Below are 8,759 nucleotides of genomic sequence, written 5' to 3'. Positions count from 1 at the left end.
AGGATGGCTGGTTGAAGACTGCAGGGAGCCGATGTGTCACCTGCCATATATTTGAGCAGCAGTATTGGGGGCCCCCCGGAAACATATCTTATTTGGGGGCTGATTGAGCACTTGTGTCCCAGGACCTTCTGTAGAGGCCTGGGGACGTTTAGCGAGTGATGAGCAGCCCCTGCCTCAGTGAGCACCCCCACGCAGCTCCCGGTGTCCCAGCCTCTCCAGCAGGCGGGTGGGCGCCAGCACGTCCATGCATAGGTGAGGCTGGGGCTCGGGGCTGCCCCAGACATGCTGCTCGAATGAGTGAGGAGTGAGGCGCCTCTCAGCACGCGTGGCCACACACACCCCGACGTTTACCCTCGTCTGTTCCACGTCTCCTTTGTAAAATTACAGCCAGCGACCATGTTTGAACAAAGAGAAAGGCAAAGTAGAGCAATCCTTTCGACTCCATGGTGACAACTCGGGGAAAAACATGATTACGGTCTCTGTTAAAAAAGAAACTATCTCTTCAAGGCAGGCGGAAGCGCACGCTAGGCCAGGAGGAACCGCACATCTGCCACAGCTCGCCCACTGTCGGCGGGGCGTTTCCTGTTTTTGGGCTGAGGCGGAGGCTGGCCCGCTGTGCCTGGGCCGCCCGCTGACAGTGAGGGGTGCACGGAGGCCCGGGCGCCTTGGGCTCTGGTTGGACAACTTTGTACGCCACTGAAGTGCAAACATCCGTTCAGAGTGCTTCTCATCTGACTTTTTTGTTGTTGCACTTTTTATTTTGAGATAGTTCACAGGGAGTTGTAAGAAATCATACAGAAAGATCCCGTGTACCTTTCACCCAGTTTCCCCCGTTGGTAACGTCTTGCAAAACTACTGCGCAGTGTGTGTGGGGGTGTTGACACTGATGTGGTCAAAACACAGAACCAGCACCACGAGGCTCCCTCCTGCTTTCTTTTAACAAACAAATTTGATGTATTTTAAAAATTGCGATGAAATATATATTACGTAAGATTTACCATTTAACCATTTGTAAGTGTACAACTCAGTGGCCTTAAGCACATTCACGTTAATGTGCAACCATCACCACCATCCGTCTCCAGAACTTTTATGTCATCTCAGTAGGAACTCTGTCCCCATTGAGCGCTAACTCCTCATCTCGCTCCCCCAGCCCCTGAACCTCTGTCCTACTTTCTGCCCCCTGACTCCTCGAGGGACCCGAGCTCCCTTCTGGGGAAATGGTGGGGTACGTGGGGCTGGCCTGGTGGCCCGGCCGTCACCAGCAATGACTGTTAATATGGCTCTTGATCAGCCTTTTTCTTGTAAAAGTGACACGTGATGTTACAAAAACTCACGCAGTGCGGAACAGACCACAGCAGAAAGTGGAAGTTTGTTGTTGGCGAGAGCTCTCCCCACCCACCCTGAGGCACAGGCACCCGGAATTTTTCGGGACACAGAGAAACATACACACGCAGACATGCTTTTTTTTTTTTTTTTTTTTTTCAACGCATCACAGGTTGAGCTTCTCTGTCCCCTTTCAAGCCTCTCTGCCTCCCTGCCCTCAGGGCTGGGGTGGGGGTGTGTGTGGACGCAGTTGGTGGTGTGGGGGTCCCAGATCTTTTAGCAAATCACCTTACCAGAGCTGTCTCCCGGGGGTCAACATTAGCGAGAGAAAGAGCACTGGGTTCGTCTTGTGGCTGCTTCACCTGGAGAACCCCAACAGCGGCCAGCACCTTGCAGCCACCACCATGCTGCACCTGCGCCCCGAGAAGTTGGGACGCTGCCCCATCACAGTGAGAGGACACATCTGCGGGGACTGGGGGCCTTCGTGAGACATGTTGGGCAGGAATGGTGGCATCTAGGGGGTGCTGGGTGATTTTGGTCGTGCTGGATTGAGTGCTGGAGGAGCGGGTGCTCCACGATGGGGATCTGAATGCATCCTGTCGAGGATGTAAGCAGAAGGGCATGGCTGACATTGTGTGGGTGGTGAGGGAGGGAGCAGCAGTCACCCGTATTTGCCAGGGCGGGGGTATTTGGTTGTTTTTGTGGCGTGACAGTGACTGTTTGTCTGAGTTCATACCTGTCTGTGTATCCTTGTCGATGTTGACGTGCCATGACATTAATTTACCCGGAGAACACCAAGGCCGGCTGATAGCGCCAGGCCAGCTCTAGGCTGTCGAGGGCTTTCCTCTACCTCGCATCTGCCCAGTGGGTCTGTTCCGAGTGCCCACTCTGTGCCAGGTGTTGGGGACGTAGCTATGAGTGGCGGAGAAACCTCCCTGTCCTTGGGAACTCGCGTTCTTGTTGGAGACTCTTTGCACTGAATTGTGTCCCCCAAATTCATATATTGAAGACCTGACCCCCAGGGTGACCGAATTTGGAGGCAGGGCTGTCAGGAGGTCGTTACGGTTAAATGAGGTCGTAAGCCTGGGGCCCTGACCCGGTAGGACTTCAGAAGAGAAAGAGACATCAGGAATGCTGGTGCACAGAGAAAAGGCCGCGTGAGGACACTGGGAGAAGATGGCCATCTGCGGGCCAAGGAGGGAGGCCTCAGGAGACCAGCCAGCCTGCACCTTGATCTCAGCCTTCCAGCCTCCAACTGAGAGAAGTAAATTTCTGTTGTTTAGGCCGCCCAGGCCAGGGGACATTGGCATGGCAGCCCTCGGTGACCCACACAAGCCCCTTCCAGGCAGTCCCCACCCCTGGTCCAGGCATGTGTGACCCGCTTTCTCTGCCTCTGCCTTGCACCTGCCTGTTCCAGACTTTCACATCAACGCAGTCACACTCTGTCGCTCCTTGGGGTCCGGCCTCTTCACTCAGCATAATGACCGCGAGGTCCCTCCATGACGCTGTGTATCAATATCACTCTTTCTTATCACTGAGTTGTATCCCGTTTTATGACTATGCCACCATATGTGTATCCATTCACCTGTTCATGGTGTCTGGGTGGCTGCCGGTTCTTGGTTAATGTGCGTAAAGCTGCTATGAAAGTCTGTAAACAGCTTTTGGTGTGGACGTATATTTTCCTTTGTCTAGGTTATTCACCTAGGAGTGGAATGGCTGGGTCAGATGGAAAGCGTGTGGTTAACTTTGTAAGCGTTTGCCAAACCGTCATCCAAAGTGGTCGTACCACTTTCCATTCCCACCAGCAGTGTCAACAGATCCAGCAACGCCATATCCTCCTCAATACCTGATATGGTCAGACTTTACCCTTAGCCACTCTGATAGCTGTGAAGTGGTATCTCCTTGTCATTTTAATTTGCATTTCCCTGTTGACTAATGATGCTGAGCATCTTTGCATGTGCCGTCTGTGTGTCTTCTTTGGGGAAGGATCTGTTCAAAAATCTTGACCATTAAAAGAATATTGAGTTGTTTGTCTTCTTACTGAGTTGTAAGAAATTTTTAAAAAATATATCTTTTGGGCAAGACATGTGTGTTGTGGATATTTTCCCCAGCAGGTGGTTTGCCTTCTCATTTCCTTAATATCAAACTTTGAAGAGCAAAGTCTTTAATTTGGATGAAGTCCAATTTATCTGTTTTTCTGTGATGGTTTATTTCTTTCATGTCCTCTCTAAGAAATCTTTGCCCACTTCAAGGTCACAAAGATTTTCTCCTATGTTTTCTACCAGAAGTTTAATAATTTTAGCTTTTACATTTAGGCCTATGGTCCCTTTGGGCTACTTTTTGCTCGTGGTGAGGGTAAAGGCTGAGCTTCATTTTTGCCGCCTTGATTCTCCCTGTTCCAGCAACTGTTGCCTACAAAGATTACCTTTCCCCTGTGGGATTACTGTGGCGCCTCCGACAACACTCTGGTGATCACACACGAGCGGGTCTGTTTGTGGACTCCGTCTCTTCCGTCTCGTCGACCAGTTGGTACTCCTCCTGCCTACACCATCTGGGCTGGATCCACGAGGCTTGCAGCGCACATCCTTCAGCCCTGCTCTTCCTTTTCAAAATTATTTTGGCCACGATAACTCCTTTCTGTTTTCACATGAGTGTAAAAAATCAGCGTATCAATTTCCACAAACAAGCCTGCTGCAGTTTGATTGGGATTACATCGATCTCTGGTTACTCGGGGGAGAACTGACATCTTGCTGAAACCCAGTCTTCCACTTTGTGAGCATCGTACCTTTCCATTTACGGGGTCCTCTGTCCCCTCCCTCGGCAGGGCCTGCACAGGCCTGCACACATTCTGTTGAATTTGTCCCAGATGCTTCATGTTTTTAATGTGAGTGTGTTCTTGCTCTTTTAAATTTCAAAAACCAATCTGTATTTTCTAAACTGTTGGCCTTGTGTCCTGTGACGTCACTAAATAAGCTGTGTAGGCCACTTAGCCTTTCTGTAGACATTGTAGAACTTTTATATATGTGGTCACGTTGTCTGCGAAGAAGCAATGTTTCCCTTCCGCTCCCATCGCCGCGCCTTCTCTTTCTTTTTCTTGCCGCGTTGCCCTTTCTGAGACTCCAGTGCAGTGTTGTGCGGAAGGGGATGAGTGGGCGTCCCTGCCTGGTCCTGTTCTTGGGGGAAAGCACGCCGTCTTCACAATCGACTGAGACGTTGGCTGTGGGAGTCTCTCAGCTGCCTCTGCAGATTTGGGGGCTCTGTTTCTGCACAGCCCCCGGCCTCTAGAACCCTGCAATCTCCAATCGCTGTCCTCTTCTTTTGGCTGCTGTCTCTTTCTGTGTACAGTATCCTTTGCACGTCAGCCTACAGTTTTGGTTTTGCATGCAGTAAGACAATGTCTGCATTTAACTGGAGGATTGAGACCATTTCCATTCCATGTAGTTTCCTGTGTGGTTGGGTTTGGGTCCATATTTTGATAATTATTTGCTGTTCTTTGTTTCTTGTTTCCTCCTTTATGCCTTCTTCTTGACGAATTGAGTGTTTTTTGGGTATTTCATTCATCTGCACTGTGGGCTTATTTGCTACACATCTTCATTTTATTTATCAGCGGCTGCTCTAGGGCTAACAATATGCACCTGTCCTCACCTCCCACTATGACCCACTTGACAGACCATGAAAAGCACCTTACACAGTCCACTCACGTTTCCCTGCCCCAGGCTTCTTGCTCTTATTGTCATGGATTTTACTTCCACGTGCTGTGACCATGACAGCACATTGTTATTTTTCTTTAAGCTTTCTATTATTTTTAAAAGAAATTTTAAAAATGAGAAAAAGATGTCTCATGTTTACTGACATATTTACCATTTCTTTCACTCTCCATTCCTTTGAGTAGAGATGCGTTTTCATTGGGTACCGACTTCCTTGTCTTTGAAGAAAGTCCTTTCACATTTCTTGTAATGAAAGTCTGCTGGTGATGGACGACCGGAGCTTTTATAGAAATCATGAAATGGAAGTCCTCAGTCTTTGTTGTGCTTCCATTTTGGGCAAATACCTTCACTGTGTATGGAAGTCTAAGTTGAGATGTTCTCCAGCATGTTCTAGATGTTTCTATCGTCCCTGACTTGCACTGTTTCTGGTGAGAATTCAGCCGTGCCCCTTATCTCTGCTTCTCTGGATGTGACGGTGTTCGCTGAGACTGATTTGGGGTTTTTCCCTTTATCCCTGTTTTTCAGGAATTTGATTGTGATTTTCCTTGTTATATATTCTTTCTTGTTTATCCTTCCTGGGGTTTGTAGGCATTCTTTTGTTTGTAGGTTTATACTTTTTCTTTAATTTTTCTGTTCTTGCCTCTCTCTTGTTTTGTAAGACTCCACTTATATTGATGTTAGACAGCTTGATATTTTCCAGGCGTCACTGAGGCCCTGTTTTTTTTTCCCTTTTCTTTTTTTCTCTTTGTACCTCATTTTGGATAGTTTCTATTACTATAGCTTCAAGTTCATGGATATCATCTTGAAGTGTCCAGCCTGTGTTAACCCTACTTTTATGGGCCAAATTGCGTCCCCCCAAATTCGTATGTTCAAACCCTAACCCCCAATACCTTGGAATGTGGCTATATTTGGAGATAGGGCCTTAAAGGTGGTAATTAAGGGTAACTGAGGCCATCTGGGTGGGCTTTAATCCAATCTGAGAGCAGGCCTATGGAGAATAGGAAATTTGGACACCCAAAGAGACCCCAGGGATGCGCATGCACAGAGAAAGGACCATGTGGGGACATGGTGAGAAGGAGGCCGTCTACAAGCCAAGCAGAGAGGTCTCAGGGGAACCAGCCCCACCACAGCTTGCTTGTGGACTCCAGCCTCCAGCCTGCGAGGCGATAAATTCCTGCTGTTTACCCACATCTGCGGTATTCGTTATGGCCGCCCGAGCCGGCTAACATACCTGCCCAGCTCATTCTTCACTGGAGATTTTATAAAGTTCCATTTGGTTCTTTCTATATCTTCCATTTCCCTCTTTATGTTTATATTTCCCTTTAAAAATGTTTGAAAGACTGTCTTAGGGTGTTGTCTGGTAATTCCATCATTGCGGTCATCTTTGGGTCTATTTCTCCTGATTCACGTTTTTGCTGGTCACATTTTCCTGCTTCTTGGCATGTGGGTAATTTTTGCTGGGATGCTGGGCATGGTGTTTTTACTTTCTTTATGATCTGGAATTTTCTCTTTTACTTTCAGTCCTCCTGGAGAGAGGGCTGTGCGTGTCCGGCCTGTGCTCAGTGACTTGGGCTTCGCTTTGATCTTGGGTGGGACTCTGAGCTTAGTTACACTAGGTGTAGAGCAGCCTTACTCCAGGCCGGTTCAACCCTGGGGAGGCGCGGCCTATGGGGTCTCTCCTGCAGGCCAAAGGGACCATTGAGGACAGTCAAGTCCAGCTGGTCAGCACTCCAATGTCCCCTCACCCTGTGTGAGCTCTGGAGTCACTCGGTGCACAGCTCCTAGTGGCTCACTGTGCTGTACTGTGGAGTTTTATCCGTGACACACACGGCAGGTTCTTGAGCCAATGCTAAGGGGACCTTGCCGATGGCTGTAGCTTTTGTCTGTGCAGCTCCCTCCTTTCGGGAGCTCTGCTTGCGTGTCCACCAGCTTCAGCCGTCCTGAGGCCTGATCCCTTTCTTCTTAACTCAGCAGGACTGCCCTGGTCTGCTGGGGATCCCAGTTCCTTTTGCCTAGTTTCTGAACACAGCTGATTCACGGTTTTCAGTTTCTTGCTTTGGGGGCAGAGGGTAAGTCCAGGCTGTGTTACTCCATCACGGCAGCAGGCAAGAGGGACAGTTCCCCTTCGATGGCACTTAGGTTATTTCCAATGTTCTCTGGCACCTTCAAAGGCTGATGTCCTCTCCTGTACGTCCACCTCTTCCCGTTGGAATGAGAATACTTACTTCCAGGGTGGAATTCCTACACGACATTGCCTGATCAAAGGGTGCAATGGTCTAAGACATTTAACATTTACTCCCAAACTGCCTTCCAGAGTGGCTGGCCCACTGCATAGTCACTCCGTGCTCCATGGAGTTCACCATCCTCAGTCCTGCTGGCTTCCCCTGGGCCCAGTCTTGACCTGTAAACACCTCTATGAGGAACTTTCTCTTCCCCGTCACCAGTGAGTCTGCACATCTTGTCTTCCTCTTTCTTGGCTGCTCTGCCCTTTCCTCTTTCTTCTCTTTCCCAGCCGTCCATCCTCACCTTCTCCCGCTCTTGGCCAATGGTCCCCGGGCCCAGCTGCCCAACGTGGAGCCAGGACGCCCCCGATGCTCCCAAAGGCCCCCTGGGTGCTGGTCCCATTCCGAGGGCTGGGATTGTCCGTTTGCTTGTTGAACCAGGGGCAGGAGGAGCCCTCCACCTTCAACATTTCCCAGAAGTCTCTCATGGAGCTGAAACCAGAGAGGCAGCGTTGAATCATTGCCACGTGGCCGGAGCCACTTGTTTGGTCCAACCCTCCTTTGCTCCTTCTGGAGAGGTGGCCTCCCTTGGCCTGGCCCCAGCTCTCCGCCTGGTCTCCTGACCTGTAAAGCCGTGGTCCCTAGGGCCCTGACCGTCTATTCACACAGCATAACTGTGAGGGTTAGGATGGCAGGAGGGCCTGTAGGTGAGGTGAGGGCCAGACACCAGGGAGCACGGCACAGGTGTGAGCTGAGATTGTTTCTGAGGACAGGAGAGACATCAGGATGAGCCCCCAGGATGAGCCGGCAGAGGGAATGGCCTGCGTGGGGCTCTGGGATGGAAGGAGCTGGAATAAGCAGGGACGCAAAGGGGTTGGTGTGGCTGTAGCAAAGGGAGACATGAGTTGGAGAGGCAAGTCTGGGCTGATGGGCAGGCCTTGGGGGGCGGGGGGGGGCAAGCAGTGGGGATTTGGTGAGGGGCCCCAGAGGGTTCAGGGAGGGGGCGACCGTGACCGTGGTGTCATGGGCAGCTAGGGGTGTCCCTAGCTGCTGTCTGGACTAGGCAGAGCAGGGGAGCCAGAGTGAGGGCGGGGTGCCGAGGTGAGAGCATGTGCCTGGAGGGAGCAGACCTCTGAGGAGCCTCTTGAGGCAGCCTCTCCATGCCCACAAGGGGTCCCGGTGTGGGTGCAGCAAGGTGAAGCGTGGCACACAGCTGCCTCCCAGGGCCCTGATTTTGCCAGGGAGCAGAGGCGGTGGGGGAGTTGTGGAGGAGGAGTTGGGAGGGCTGGTGGGGGACTGGGCACGGGACGCTGGGGAGACGTCTGAGACGAGAACTGATACCCTGGTCTGGAGCTGGACAAAACCAGGTCTGGGCGCCCACAGCCCCCCCAGTTCTGCTCCCAGGACAAGCCTGGATTTGAGCAGGCACCTGGGCCTCTGGGAAGTCCCTGGTGGCCCAAGCACACTCTGCCCCTCCTCTGACCCCTGTCCCAACCCCCAGTTCTCT

The sequence above is a fragment of the Equus quagga genome, chromosome 5 (genome assembly GCF_021613505.1).
Source record: "Equus quagga isolate Etosha38 chromosome 5, UCLA_HA_Equagga_1.0, whole genome shotgun sequence".
Taxonomy (NCBI): domain Eukaryota; kingdom Metazoa; phylum Chordata; class Mammalia; order Perissodactyla; family Equidae; genus Equus; species Equus quagga.
This window is presented reverse-complemented; position numbering follows the sequence as displayed.